General features: G+C 46.3%; 1 protein-coding gene and 1 long non-coding RNA gene across 11 annotated transcripts in view; one reads left to right on the plus strand and one right to left on the minus strand.

Moving 5' to 3' along the window:
* Window positions 1–1,956: 1,956 nt before the first annotated feature.
* LOC309617308 lies at window positions 1,957–8,954 on the minus strand. 3 transcript variants are annotated; one of them, XR_014237926.1, is made up of 4 exons: window positions 8,491–8,954; window positions 2,501–2,649; window positions 2,241–2,388; window positions 1,957–2,086 (listed from the first exon to the last, which is right to left on the minus strand). It is a non-coding gene; the product is annotated as an uncharacterized lncRNA (long non-coding RNA). The 3 variants fall into 3 exon arrangements; XR_014237927.1 differs by having other exon boundaries at window positions 2,501–2,604; window positions 8,491–8,952; XR_014237928.1 differs by having other exon boundaries at window positions 2,501–2,609; window positions 8,491–8,951.
* Window positions 8,955–9,018: 64 nt separating this feature from the next.
* Window positions 9,019–15,777, plus strand: part of ZNF8 (zinc finger protein 8) — a 37,710-nt gene continuing 30,951 nt past the window's right edge. For all 8 annotated transcript variants that reach the window (XR_014237852.1, XR_014237853.1, XR_014237854.1 and 5 more), the window contains exons 1-4: window positions 9,019–9,147; window positions 11,738–11,829; window positions 13,326–13,452; window positions 13,737–13,820. The gene's annotated coding sequence lies outside the window, so the exon portion shown is untranslated. The remainder of the gene's footprint in view (window positions 9,148–11,737; window positions 11,830–13,325; window positions 13,453–13,736; window positions 13,821–15,777) is intronic.

Genomic DNA, 15,777 nt, shown 5'->3' on the forward strand with positions numbered 1-15,777 from the left:
TTACTTAGATATTTTACCATTTGGGGACATTTGTGTAGTTTCTAATCTGTTTTATGCAGATTCTGTAAGACATTATGATGTGAAGTGAAAAATGCATGATGTGCATGATTGTGCTGTCTTATTAAAATATGTTTGTACATGAGCGAGAATAAAAGTGGAATGGATAAATAGTTGATTTGATTTGTCCCACTTAAAAATATTTAAATGTTCCTGTGATAATTACTTAACAACAAATTTTAAAAGTCCAGAACAAAAATAGAATCCTGTGGACTATTTACCTCCTTTGAGGATATCAGGAGGAAGGAGGACAAGGAACTAAGAAGTTAAGTGCTACCTGGCTTCTGGGAAGTATTTCTAGAAAAGTGTGTGATGGCCACACCTCCTGTCATTCTTGGGTTCCCCAGAGAGTCACCATAGAGGACCCAGTAGTTTCTCAGGAGGTGACTTGAAATCCATCGGAGAATCTCATCACAGAAGTGAAAGTGCCTGGGCAGCACAGAAGGTATGTATGCTCAAATCATTGTACTCACTAGTGCCATTTACCCAGAACGTCCTTACATCCTTCTGTGTTCAGCCTGGGGAGAGTGACCAGTGATGCAGGAAACCTAGAAAGGGGAGTGCTACCACCCAGAGTTCTTGGCCTCCTTAATCAATAGAAACTGATAAGAGGCCAGCTAAGAAATTCAGGTAAGTCTTGATTAGGACTCATGCTGCAGTACAAGGAAGCAAAAACAAGTAACAGGTGCCCTTTCTCGCTCCATGATGGGGAGCCAGCTGGTTCCTTACATGGAGTGAGGGTAGGGGTGAGTCCAGCGGTTGGCCCGGAGGGGTGGTTTAGGTGGTCTGCCCGCCCGCTTGGCGGTGGTGTGTGCAGGGTGCATGTGCGGTACCCTGCTCTTGCTCCCAACACCCTGCTTTTGCTGAGTTTTTGGTCTTTTTGTATCTTGTCTATAATTTGCCCCCACTGCACATGCATGCAGCTATTTTCAGTCCCTTATAGTTTCTTTGCATTTTGTTGCTCGAGGAGACATTTGTCCAGGTGCCAGCCCTGCAGCAGAGGATCCTAGGTCCCAGGTTTCAGGTCCCAGCCTGTCTCAGGAGGGAAGAGCTTCAACCCATTGCCCATCTCCTGAGTCTATCTCACTTGAGTGTCTGACATGAAACCAGAGTGAGATTCATTCCATAAGCTGGCTGTAGTTTTCCTAGGGGTCAGTGTTTGCTGCTTTCCCTTAATGAAAGAAATTTTATATTTTAAGGCAGGATGAGAAAAAGTTAAACATAAAATTCTCTGTTTGTTTGCGCCTCCTCTCTTCCTCCCTAATGTGCAGTGTGCATTTGCATTACGCATTAACCAGAGCGCCTCAAAGATGGGAATGCCTGCTCAACCATTCTTCTGACACTAGCAATGAAACTTCTTAAGAGAATGGCTTTCATTCCCGGCTTTGTAGGGGGTCTAAAAGATCCTTCCCTACACTAAGCCCATAGGATCTTGTTTTTCACTGAAATCAAACCCTCAGCAACAAGAAGCCCTCGGTCAGGTTCACTCTGCACCACCCCGAGGTGCATCTTAGGTATTAAGTTAGTGTGAGGCTCTGACTTTCAAATTCTGTTTAAATAAAACATGTAGGTGCTTCCCTGGTGGTCCTGTGGTTAAGACTCCACACTCCCAATGCAGGGGGGCCAGATTCGATCCCTGGTCGGGGAACTAGATCCCGCATGCTGCAACTAAGACCCGGCGCAGCCAAATAAATAAATAGAACATCTAGCAGAAGCCTGTAATTCCATCCCAGGCATGGGGCTTCTGGCAACCACGGTCTTCTGGGGCTTTAACAAAGGGAACTCTCAGGATCTTGCAGGTGTCAAATGAAAATAGCTCTGACCACAAGATCTGCGTCTCAAAGGTCAGGCAGAAAAAGGCTTTGCTTTTACAGGGATGCTAGAAGGAACAGGCATTGGGCAGTTGATCAAACAATTTTTTTTTAATTTTGTTTTGTTTGTCAGCTGATTTTCTGGAGGAGTTGTTAAGGAGGGGAGGGGCTGATCAACATTCTGACGCTGGCCCAGGCTGACGTCAAAGTTCACGGTCCTGTGGGAAGGACAGAAGATTAACTAAAACTTGGTCAACAAAAGTTCCAACTGACCAATGGGACAAACAGCTCAGTTAATCATGTGTGAGACAAAGAATGGAAAAGTGTCTGGTCTTATCCTAGATGAACAAGGGGGTTATCTGCAAGTCTTACCTAAGTCAAGTGTGGAAGGGTGGTTCTTTGCAGTAAGAAGTTTCCAGGAGCACAAGGTAGAGAGGCTTCTTCTACTGCTGCTGTTTCCCTGGAATACAGGGCTGGGTAGCAGGGTCAGCGTTCTCAGAAGTATATCATCGGGGCCACACTGGTGATAAGACAATCAATCAGAATTAGAGACTTTACTTAGAGGTTAACGTTTACTCACACAGGGGATAGCAACAGCTCCTATAGTCCAGGTGGCTGACAAGTCTCCTTACCTCTGCAAGGTGATCCCCTGATACAGCAGCGTAGCTGCTGCAGCTCTAGTGGCAGAGAATATCCCTGCTGTCTTCTCGCTGAGAACAGCCAAAGGCAGGAATTCCTTTCCTTTCATGACACCAAGAGAAAGAAAAGCTGGTTTGAAAAGCTAAACACCCACAAAATGGGAAGGAAAGGGATGTGTGAGCAGTGCGTGGGAGTGGCGCCCCCTGGAGTTTTGTGAGGGGCTGCCCAATGGGGCAATGTTTTGTTCCTGGAACTAGGAGCACACCCAAGCCTGCGGGGGCCCAGCTGATGGAAGGTGAGCTGGTCAGCAGTGTTCCGTCTGGTCCTGGGTGGGGTGCTGGGCCTCTTCCGCCTGCAATATTCCCTCATCCATGTGAGGCAGAGTGGTTCCTGACAGTGGCACCAACACTCAGCTTTTACACCCCAACTTTGAGGGCTCCCCCAGTAATAATGAGGAAATTGATCTTCCAGAGAAGAGGAGACATGACTTAGACCAAACCAGGAGTTGAGGAAATCTGGGATTTCCAAGTCAGTCTGGTCTAAAACTGGCAGATATTTGAAAACAGACAAACAAACAAACAAACAAAAAACACAAGCTCTGCAGCAAGATGGCCTCGGTTCAAATCTGGGCTTTGCGTCTTACCAGCTGTGCCCTTCGAGTTAGTTACTTAACCTCTCTGTGCCTCAGCTTTCCTATCTGTTCCAAGGGGAAGTTCATATAGAGTCTATCTTATAGGGTTGCTAAAAGGAGAACTGAGTCAATACACACGTGCGCTTTACCATGCTGGTAGTCAGTAAGCCCTTAATCTATTACTATTGTTATTACTATTATTACTAGCTCCTCTTTCAACACTTGACAATTTGTAAGCACTAAATAATAATAGAGAAAAACCAGAAACACCCTGAAAAAAAAAGGCAATGAGGGAGGACAAGCAGTCCTCGATAGTAAACTGTATTGTGAAGCATCTATAATTTTAAAGTTGTAGTATTGGCACATGAGTAGATAGACATATTCAACAGAAAAGAAAATCCAGAAAATAGACTCAATTACATATGGAAAGTTAGTGTATGATAAAAGGAGCACCTCAAACAGTGAGGAAAAAGTAGACAATTTTGCTAAACTACTTAGTCTACCTGTGGCAAAAGATAAAATGAAATTCATTCCTCACACCTTACACTAGGATGAATTCTGAGTGGATCAAAGATTTAAATGTAAAATATGAAGCTATACAAGTACTAGGAGAAACATGGGTGAATGTCTGCAAAACTTGAGAATATTTCCTACCCATGAATCAAAATCCTGAAGCAATAAAGGAAAATACTGATAAATTTGATGGTGTAAAAATAACCATTTGCATGAAAAAAACCCCAACAACACTATTAGCAACATAAAAAGATTACAAACTGTGAAAAATTGCAATTTGCAAGGTTAATATTGCTAATAAGGAACTTCCAAAGCTAGAGTAAAAGACCAACAACAACAAAAAAAGGCTAAAATATGAAGTTCACAGAACAAGAAATGTAATAGTTCTTAAACATATTAAAAGATGCTCATAACTAGAGAAATTCTCACTCATTAGAGAAACACAAATTAGAACTGTATTGAAATACCATTTTTACCTATCAGATTGGCAAAGATTCAAAAGTTTGGTGCCATACCCAGCTGATGAGACGGTGGGGAACAGGTCCTACCATACATTGTTAGTGGGATGCAAAAGGTATAACCCCAAAGGACAGGAATTGGGCAAAATTAAAAACACATTTACCTTTGACCCAGTAATCCCACTTCTAGAGATCTATTCCAAATATACACTGTCAAAAATGCAAAATGACGTAGGCACAGGAGTATCCATTGCAGCACTGTTTGTAATAGTAAAACACTCAGTACAGCCTACATGTCATCAGTTGGGGGCTGGTGGAAGGAACTGTGGTCCTGCAACACAATGGTGCCCTAGCAGCTGGCAGAGAGTGATCGCCCACCAAATCATTAGGTATAAGCAACGAAGTACATCAGAGCACTATGTGTGGTATGGAATATTTTACCCAAGGAAGAGTGTGGGATACACATGCAGAATGTATTTGCTTAGATACTTTTTTAAATGGAAGGATAATCCAAAATTAATATAAATGTTACCAGTGGGAGAGGGCAGGGATAGAGGGAGGAGCAGCCAAAGAGGCTAGGCTTCTCTAAGTGTAATTTTGCTTTTGTAGTTTTCATTTTGGAACCATGAGAGTGCTTTGCATAATTAGAAATTAGTTAAGTTTTAAGTGATCTCTAAAAATTGAAAGTGTTCAGTGAAAAGCTTATCACATGAATAATTTCCATTAACTTTAAAACACAGCAATTTCACTGTAGAGATAGATCCTAAGGACAAAAAGAACTGCAAATAACTCTTGAACTGTCAGTAATAAGATTGGAGGTAATTTGAAACACAAAGCAACTAAGTAATTCTGCTGATGTAATTGGGAGCCAAGATTTTCAGCTTTAAAAAAAAAGATCAAAGCATAAAATAAATAATTAAAGCCCTGTCACACTAAATTTGATATAGAAATATCAGGATAAATCTAAAATGTTTCTCTTTAAAATATATATATATGTATCCCAATTTTTCAATGTCCACTGAAGAGGTTTTTAACAATAACTACCATAGTAGCAATGAGTACTACTAGTACCCAGATTGTGGTCTCTAAAACACATTTCCCATTAAAAAGAAGCAGGGTTCCTCAGCAAAATGGCCAATTCCAAGGATGAGACTGGAAATTTACAGAATGATCCTGTAACGTCTTCTCAGACAGGAAAGTAAATAAGCTATCAAAGGCTACTGAGGTCATGTCAAAAGGACACAGGAGCCAGACTGAAGGAGCTGACCTTGGCCAAAGTTTGGTTAATTGAAGCATCAAATTGTTCACTGAAATAGGTTAAAACACAGAGAATATGTTTAAGATCCATGTATATAAAACACACTCACTGGCCACCTTTGAAGGATGCTAACACATCTCAGTTTTTTCAAAGCAAAGGGAAAGAATGAAGCATTTATCCTCTCTCTCCTGTACATCTTAGGGAAACCAAAAAAGTTGGTAAGGGAAAATTTTTCCTTATGGAAGAATTCCAGCAAGTAGACACAGAAAGAATGATATAATTAGAAAACCACTATTTTGTAACTCCTAATGAAATAATGGGTGTAAGGCAACGATCATCAATGACTGCTAGAACCCATTCTGTGAAAAATGTTGGAGAACTTTGTAATAGACGGATCAGGCTGTCAAAACCTGAATGATCAAAATAAACATCAAAGAAGCATGCCAGATATCACGTGCCTTCTGATATGATGCAAAAGGAAACGTGCACCACCTATGAAAGACTGTCAAATATACATACAAATTTGAATCTAATTAAGCCTCTAGATCCAACTACCAGTTTACAGGAAAAACAAGGGAAAGAGAAATGACACCATAAGGATACCATTACCAAAATCCAAAATGTAGTAAAAATTTACAGGAAAAATTTACCTGGTTTCAACAAATAAATGGGGCTTCCTTGGTGGCGCAGTGGTTGAGAATCTGCCTGCCAATGCAGGGGACACGGGTTCGAGCCCTGGTCTGGGAGGATCCCACATGCCGCGGAGCAACTGGGCCCGTGAGCCACAATTACTGAGCCTGCGCGTCTGGAGCCTGTGCTCCGCAACAAGAGAGGCCGCGACAGTGAGAGGCCCGCGCACCGCGATGAAGAGTGGCCCCCGCTCACCGCAACTGGAGAAAGCCCTCGCACAGAAACGAAGACCCAACACAACCAAAAATAAATAAATAAATAAATAAATTTATTAAAAAAAAAACACACAAATAAATGGAAATAAAAGGAAAAAGCATTTGTGGAGGAAATCCATAAACTATAAGATTTAAGCACACATTAACCAAATGCAAGGTGTGAACCTTTTTCAGATCTCAATTTGAATAAACAAAAAAATTTTTAAAAAGACACAGTTTGGGGTAATTTAAACACTGGATATTTGACATTAAGGGATTATTGCTAATATTTTTAGGTGTGTTAATGATTTTGTAGTTATATATTTAAACTCATTTTTTCCCATGATATCTTTTTTTTTTCAATTGCTCAGACATCCCAGGAAGTTGTGCCATCATTAGCTCTTTTTTCTTTTTTATAACCTTTTATTTATTTATTTAAAAAAAATTTTTGGAGTATAGTTGATTTACAATGTTGTGTTAGTTTCAGGTGTACTATCTTTTTTTTTTAATTAATTAATTTATTTATTTTTGGCTGTGTTGGGTCTTCGTTTCTGTGCGAGGGCTTTCTCTAGTTGTGGCAAGCGGGGGCCACTCTTCATCACGGTGCGCGGGCCTCTCACTATTGCGGCCTCTCTTGTTGCGGAGCACAGGCTCCAGATGCGCAGGCTCAGTAGTGTGGCTCACGGGCCTAGCTGCTCCGCGGCATGTGGGATCTTCCCAGACCAGGGCTCGAACCCATGTCCCCTGCATTAGCAGGCAGATTCTCAACCACTGCGCCACGAGGGAAGCCCTGTACTATCTTTTTTCTGATAGATATTGGTAATCTTATGTACTGATTATTAACAGCTTTATTGAGACATCATTCACATAAAATTCACCCACTTAAACTGTACAATTCACCCATTTAAACTGTATAATTCAATGGTTTTTAGTATACTCAAGAGTTTTACAATTTTAGAACATTTTCATCACCCCCAAAAGACACAGATATCTATTTAGCAGTCACTCACATCGCCTCTAAAACTCCTCCAGCTCTAGGTAACCACTAATTTACTTTCTCTATGGATTTGTCTATTCTGGAAAAAATCATTATCTTTTAGAGATATGTTCTTAGGCATTTACGCGTGAGATGATGTGTCTGGGATTTGCTTCAAAATCATCCAGCAGTGGCTGAGAGCAGGTAGGGATAGATTAAATTTAAAAAGCAGAATGCTGACAGTAAATGCAGCTGAACAGTGCGTAGAGGAAGCATGGGGTTTCATTATACTATTCTCTTTACTCTTGTATGTTTGTAATTTTCTGTAATAAAAACAAACAAGGTCGTCTCTTTTACCATAATGAAAAGTCCCAAGGTAGGCATAGGTAATATTGATTCAGTGACTCCGGGAGGATCCCATTACTTATTCTGGTTCTTTCCATCTTTCTGCTCTGCCATTCTCAGCATGTTGACTTTGCCTCTTGGGCTGGTTTCCTCATGGTGCTGGCATGGCAGTACTTTTCTATACATCACATGCAGACAACACTGTCCAGAGGCAATATAAGGGGACACACTAGTGTCTTATGTCCATTTTTAAGAGAGAGGGAAACTGCCCCAGAAGCCCCCAGCAGACTTGTCATTTCTCCTTGGCCAGAATGCCCCTGACTAATTCAATCGCAGGGCAAGAGGCATGAAACCACTCCATCAAGACTCTCCTTTGGGAAGTTAGGTTCCAGACATTCTGGAAGAATACACAAATTGCAGGGTCATGTGAGCAAGTATGAAGTGTGCAAATAAGAAGCGATGGCCTTGGGTAAAGCAACCAAGAAGGTCAACTCCAGGAGAGTCAAGGCAAGGAAGACTGGTCACAGGAGCAACCCAGACACAAGAGCACAATCCAGGAGCTTAACGATGCCTGAGGTTCAAGTACAGCCAGAGTGGTTCCCACCAGAAGGCAGGCCTGGGAAGCTTTCCTGTGGTCTCTCCCTCCCTGAAGAGCCAGGGCAGGTTAGCAGGTCTGTGGGTCTTAGCCCCACAAACAATGGCCAGACCACATATAACAGAACTCTCTGACCCACAATCTCTGTAGCAACAGGCCCAAAACAGGACTTGGTCACTAACTGCCAGCTTCCCTATTTTTTGCCCCTGTCCCACTTACGACCCACGGGAGAAAGCCAGATAAGCTCCCCTGAGCAATCACATAAGATGGCCCACTACTAGTTAGCCGGCCTCCAACTTCCATACGCCACACTCAGGACACACCTGAGGCCATTTCTGTTCGTTGCTGTCAAGCTTTCCCTCTCCTGTGCCGGCCTTTGAGCCTTTGCCAAACGCAAAGACTGTGGTGGACTCGCCTGCTCTAGAGGGCTCTGAAAAAACGTCTTCTGTGGTCCTCATCAGGTGGTCTCCCTTCACTTCCACGGCAGGTCTGGCCGTTGCAAAGGCCCACGAGGAAAGCACGAAGCCGTGCACGGTTCAGACACGAACGTCGCGCCCTCGACCTGTGTCGCAAACGCCCATGAGGAGAATCAGAGTCGTCCATTAACTCGGGGCCGAGGGGCAGAGCTAAAGGGGAGCAACATTCTCAGCCACAACCCGAGCTGTTGTAAGAGATAAAAAGTTGGGTCGCCGACGCCCAGACACCAAAGATCTCGACGCTGCCGCTGCCGCCGCCGCCCGGAATAACGGCCGCAGCAGCAGCTGGAAAAACTACCACCGAAGCGAGAAAAACGGCCGCTAACCCGCGGCCTTCTGGGACTTGTAGTTCGTTGCGCCGAGCGCGCGCACTTCCGCCACCCACCGGAAGTGTCGCCATTACCCGCGCGCGCAGGTGAGCCTGGCCCGGGAACCCGCGTGGGGGGTCCGCTGTACCCCCGAGGCCACCCCAGCCCCAGAACATGGACACGTTTTCTTCCACTGGTACGCGGACTTTGAATTCAACTTGAAGAGAAAGCGTATGTTGTCCAGATGAACAAAGAATTAGGGGTAGTCCTGGCAGAGCAAATGGCATCGGGCAAACTCCGGACCAGGATGTTGGGGGCCTGTGTTGGTTGTGTTTGGAGATGCCCCAAATTAAGGGCTCGGTGTGAGAAGGGGCTGTATTGGTGAGCAGGACTAGTGGTGTGGAGAGCAGGGACACAAATTCCCTTGTGCGTGAGGGCTGGGGTTTGGATTACAGAGCCTCAGTAAGTAGACGCGCCAGGCGGTGGATAACTCAGTGCAAGGGATAGTGCCAAGGGAGTAGAAAGAATGAGGAGGACTCTGACTTTCCATGTCTAGTGAGGAGCCAGGATGGAGGCCGCAGTGCAAGAGATGAGGAATCCGTGGTCACTCTCAGCTGTGTTGAGTCCAGGAGTCTTGTCAATGATAGAGTTAATCCATGGTTGATCTAAGAAAGGAATGGAACTTTAAAAAAAAAAATTATTTGTTTTATTTATATATTTTTGGCTGCACTGGGTCTTCGTTGCTGCGCGGGGGCTTTCTCTAGTTGCAGCGAGCGGGGGCCACTCTTCGTTGCGGTGCGTGGGCTTCTCACTGGGATGGCTTTTCTTGTTGCAGAGCACAGGCTCTAGGTGTATGGGCTTCAGTAGTTGTGGCACGCAGGCTCAGTAGTTGTGGTTCGTGTGCTCTAGAGCGCAGGTTCGGTAGTTGTGGAGCACGCACGGGCTTAGTTGCTCCACGGCATGTGGGATCTTCCTGGACCAGGGCTCGAACCGGTGTCCCCTGCAGTGGCAGGCGGATTCTTAACCACTGTGCCACCAGGGAAGCCGAGAAATGGAACATTTTATTCAAGCAAACCTGAGGATTATAACTCAGGAAATAGTCTCTCAGAAAGCTCTGAGGACTGTTCCACCCTAGAGGTCAAAGCACAGTTATATACCTTTTTGAGACAAAGGGTCATATATCACATGATGAATTGACAGTTTATGTAATCCAGAGCTGCAGTACAAAGCCAGTAGTGGGTCACTGTGACCCCTTACAAAGAAGGAAGTTTGTCTTCTAAGGAGATAGGATTAATGCAGATACAGGATACACACTAAATGGGAGGGAAGAGACCCAAACAAGCAGAGAAAAAGTTTATGTTTAAATTTTTCTTGTCTGGCCATAAAATATGAATTTTATTTCATCAAGTCTTTAGAGGCATGGCTGGATGTGGAGGAGGGAATGGCAGTGGCAGGGAACCTGGGAGGGAGGTCTAGGCTGGACATAAAGCCTGGGGCAGCCCTTGAAACCCCACCCCCTCACAGGCAGGGAAAGAGGAAACTAGAAAAGGAAGGAGAAAGAGAGGCCTCTGGAAAGAGGGACCCCTGCCAGACCAGCCGCCTCCTGGGTCCAGCATGAGGAAAAGAAGGGGAGTTTTATGTCCAACTATAACCAATATAATTAAATCTGCTGTGCCCCTACTGTGTGTCAGCACAATGTTAAGCAATTGTAAATGCAGCTCACATAATCATCACAGCAGCACCACAAGGTAGGGCCTGTTCTTCCCCCGGATGTCTACAGATGAGTCCTGGTGGAACTAGGACTTTGAAAGCAGGCAGTCTGGCTGCGGAGGGGAGGTGTTCCCAGCCCTCACCCTGGGGTGTCTCCAGACTAGGAAGAAGAGGATCAGAGGGTGGAAATGGACACGGGTGGTAGGAGATTGCCTGTGGACGGACGGGAATGTCAGAACAAGCTAGCATCATATAGAGTCTTCAGCGGCCTTCTTAGGTGTGGTGAACATCTGTGTGTGTGCATGGCATGGGTGTGCTTTTGAACAGGCAGGGTGAGAGGGAGTCAAACATAGGGAAGGATTTGGGGCAAGATTCAGGAGGATTTTTGCCTGGCAGTCTCAGTGGGACTGTCACGTGACTACAGCCAAGATACTAGGTGAGCAGAGTATGGGAAGCAACAACAGTGTTAAGTAAAGCAGGGGATAATAGGTGTGGCCCACGGGCAGTGGGGCAGCACCCAGCAGCTCCAGAAGGATGATACCCGCCTCTCAGCGTGCCCTTAGCTGTCCTCCTGGTGATTTTCATTTCCTCCTTGCCCCCATCCCCCACCTCCATTTTTAGAAACCAGCTGATGTTTCATTGGGATTTTTTTAAATTGTACGATTAATTGTTTTGACACTGCCTCCACTTCTCCCTATTTAGCGTCTTGAAATAAGAGGAAAAACTGGTCCCTCCTTTATTTGAGTGTTGTGGGACTGCTGTGTATCTTTGGGCTCATGGTTCAGACACCCCAGCATGTGCCTCAAGGCATTTACCTTGAGTCTGGGGTAGCCCAGGCCCGGACCCAGGCAGACTGGCCCTCTCCGCAACTGGAAAGCTGGCTCGGCCACCTCAGCTGACCTCAGAGCCTTGAACAGGAAAAACACGTGGTCAGAGCCCCGCCTCCCTGCCCCTCACTCCCCAAGGGGTGGTCCTCAGCTGGCATTGGCCACCCTCTCCTTTGGGGATGGGCATGGACTCGGGAGCGTGGAGATAATGAGGTGGGGCTGAATCCCTAATTGTTCCCCCAACCCCAGCCCTGCCTTCTGAGGACCTCTGCCCTCTTCAGGACAGCTTCTCCAGGTATGAGGAGGAAATGGAGGCATATTCTCAGCAGATCCTGTCTCAGGTGAGTTGGGGACCTTCGCTTTCATTACCTTAGTCTCCTCGGCTGTAAAATGTGTCCAAGGATAACACCCAACTCCTCAGGCCAGCACACACGAGAGTTCTGTAATGCTGCCCAATGCCTTGGGGTGAAGTCTACAGGCTCCCTGCGTGAACAAGCCAGGAGCTCCACAAACCTGGTTCCCTGGGCCAGGTCTCTGCCTCAGAGTTTTTATTTGTGGTTTTTGCTCAGTGGGCCCTTGAGGGCAGGCAGAGCTGAGCCTCCGTAGACATGCAGGCACTCTGGGCCCACTGATCCTCGCTGAGACCACTCAGGAGGGCAGCTGAGAGTGTCCCTGTAAAGAGCCAGAGTCGCCCTTAGATGGCTCACGGTGCAGCACATGGCGGGTGGAGGTGGGTCCCTGACCTCCTTCAGGGTCCCAGCACCATACACTTGCCTGTGCTTCCTGGGTGCCAGGGGTCAGTTGCACTCATGTCCTGTGAGACTCCCCGGTGCAGGAGGCTGTCTTCATAGTCGCATCAGGGCAGCTCATGCCGAGAAGTTCAGGGACACGTCCAGGTGTCCAGCTAGCAAGTCGTGAAGCAGAGAGGCCAACTTGGCCTGGCCCCCAAGGCCAGGGCATGTGGCCCCTTACCTCCTGGCCTCCCTTGAGCATAGGCTTGACCAGCCTTTTCTGTAAAGGGCCAGGTGGGGACTATTTTAGGTTCTTCAGGCCACATACAGCTTCTACTTCATATTCTTTTTTTTTTTATGTGGTCCTTTAAAAACAAAATCCTTTCTCAGCTCTATTAGTCTACTTGGGCTGCTGTAACACAGTACCACCCGCTGGGTGGCTTGGACAACAGCCATTTGTTTTCTCACAGTTCTGGAGGCTGGAAGTCCAAGATCAGGGTGCTAGCAGGGTTGGTTTCTGGTGAGGACTCTTTCCGGCTTTCAGATGGTGCCTTCTCTATGTCTCCACATAGTAGAGAGAGAGAGAGGCCTCTGGTTTCTCCTCCTCCTCTTGTAAGGACACCAGTCCCATCACATTAGAGCCCTGCCCTATGATCTCCATTAGCATTAATTACTTCCATAAAGGCCCTGTCTCCAGATAAGTCACATTGTGGAGTAGGACTTCAGCATGCGGATTCATGGGGGAACAATTCAGCTCATGGCATTAGCCTTCTAAAAACACACCACAGCCCTGATTTCTCCCATGCGCCACTGTGTGCTGACCCCTGATTTAGAGCATCCTCTTTGACTGGCTTCCAATCTGTGATTCTGTAGAGAGGCTGGGGACGGGGATCTCCAAGAGGGGTCCCCGTTGTTTTCCAAAACAGAAAATCGGGATCACTGGTGTGACCAGCGGTAGATGAGATACCCAGGCAGAAATGAAAACGCCACGGGCCTTAGTCTGAGTCTGATCTGAGCAAGGGGTTCTCCCTCCCCTGTACTGTCCTGTCCCCCCAACCTCCTCGTCGAGAAAGCAGGGTCCCATGGTAACACCAGTGATGTTTCAGCCACCTGTGAGCTTCAAGGACGTGGCTGTGACCTTCACATGGGAGGAGTGGGGACAGCTGGACCTGACCCAGAGGATGCTGTACCGTGAGGTGACTCTGGAGACCTGCAGTCACCTGGTCTCCCTGGGTAAGGCAGGCACTGCCCATCGCAGGACCCAGAGTGCGGCTCATCTAAAGGGTGTGCCCAGGCTGGGCCGAAACGTGCTGGAAGTGGGTCCCTTTGAGATTTGGGTCCTGGTATTGCCGCTCATTCCACCTCCAGAGCAGGTCTGTGGCTTGTGGTTCAGGGAGTGGGAAATCTCGGGAGGGTGCGGGCGCCCTCCTAGTCCATTCACGTCTGACCCCAGGGGTGAGGGCTGGGCCTGTCACCAAGCAGAAGACCAAGCCCTCTGTTTTTCCTCCATTGACCAGGGCTTCTGCTTTCAAAACCGGATGTGATCGCCCGACTGGAGCAAGGGGAGGACCCATGGAGGGTGGAACAGGGACCTCCCCGAGGTGAGAACAGGCCAGCGGCCCAGTGGTTAAGGTCCGAGGAGCAGGGAGGCCGTTTGCTCAGTTGTTCTCTGCTGCCTCGTCGTGTCCAACAAGGCAGCTATGTTCTCATCCACATCAGCGTGTCTCTGTGCCCAGCCCACCCATGGAGAACACTTGTTGCTGTCGTCAGGACCTGTCTCACACATGGGTTCATTTCTGTCCCCATCTTCCTCTGGTCTTCACCCCTCTGCTGCCGCATCTTATTCCCATGTCCTCATGCCCCCTCTTTTCCTCCATCCTCTCATCCTGACTTCTACCCAGGGTGGAAGCTCCTCAGCCCTCCCCTTCAGGCTGGTCTTTGCTCTGCCATTTGGGTGATCAGCCCTCCTCCATGTTGGACGTTCCCATGTCTTCAAGATGATCCCAAGGTGTGGTAAAAACTTGTGCATCCAAGCCTTCCAGAAGGATTCCTACTAAATCTTCCTGGACCTGCTTTCCCACCTCCCCTCATCCCATAGGCCCACCTCCTACCCTGTGTGTCAGCCTAATTGGAATTTTTTCTTTTTCTTTTTTTCTTTTAGAGCTGTATCAAAATACAGTTTACATACCATACAGCTCACCCATTTAAAGTATGCAAAGGCTCTTAGTATATTCGCAGCATGTGTATCCATCACCACAATCTATTTTAGAACATGTTCATCATACTGACTAATTGGGCTGCTTCTGATCTTTGGTTGTTTTGTTTTAATTCATACACTTTATTTTCTTATTTAATTTATTTATTTATTTAGCTGCGCCGGGTCTTAGTTGCGGCATGTGGGATCTTTAGTCATGGCATGCGAACTCTTAGTTGCGGCATATGGGATCTAGTTCCCTGACCAGGGATCAAACCCCGGCCCCCTGCATTGGAAGCACGGAGTCTTAGTCACTGGACCACCAGGAAAGTCCCCATTGATAGATTTTATTTTTTAGAGCAGTTTCATGCTTACAGAATGTACAGAGTTCCCGTATACCACCCCACCCCACACAGTTTCCCCTATTATTAATGTCTTGCATTCTTTGGCACATTTGTTACAGTCGATGAACTTATATTGATACATTATTATCAACAGAGATCAACAGTTTACATTAGGTTCGCTGTGGTGTTGTATGTTCTGTGGGTTTGGACAAATATATAATGTTATATATGCACCACTATAGTATCGTACAGAGTAGTTCCACTGCCCTAAAAATCCTCTGTGCTCCACCTATTCACCCTCCCTCCACCCTAACGCCTGGTAACCACTGATTATTTTACTGTCTCTGTAGTTTTACCTTTTCCAGAATATCCTATAGTTGGAATCATGCAGTATATGTTCTTTGCTGAGTGACTGCTTTCATTTAGCAGTAAGCAACATGTTTGCCCTTTATAACACCTTGCCCCAGCCTGGAGGTGTTTATCTCATGTGTTCCTGCGCCTTTTTACCTTGTTACTCTCTTGCCTGCAGCTTCTGTTATTTCTTACTTCTGAACTCTTACCTACTTTTACTTACCTGTGGTTCTCAAATGACATCATTCTGAATTTAGTTTACCAGCAGTGTCTTTCTTCTCTTCTGTCAAAGATGTTACTTTCTTGCTGACCCGCACAATCTGTCTTCCTCATTTCAAGATCTTGGTGCAAATGCTACTGTAGAATTTTAACCTCCTTTGCCCAGTTTCCAACAGCCAGGCAAATCTTGGACATATCTTAGCCACTCAAAGATTTCTTTCCTTTCCTCCACTATCCCCAAATACCCTTTCACTCCCCTTCGTGGGGCTGTTGTTTCATTTGAAAAGTTCTCATCATCAGAGATTCCAAGTCAACACCCCAAAGGAACACAGCAGAGTCTTGGGAAGGAGAACAGTGCTGGTCGTGGGAGGGGTTGGGCATAGATAAGGACCTTCCCCAAGAGGGAAAGAAGGTCTTTGTTGGGCAGAAGGGAAACGTCCTCCTGGAAGT

The sequence above is a fragment of the Balaenoptera borealis genome, assembly GCF_965194805.1.
Source record: "Balaenoptera borealis genome assembly, chromosome: 19".
NCBI lineage: Eukaryota > Metazoa > Chordata > Mammalia > Artiodactyla > Balaenopteridae > Balaenoptera > Balaenoptera borealis.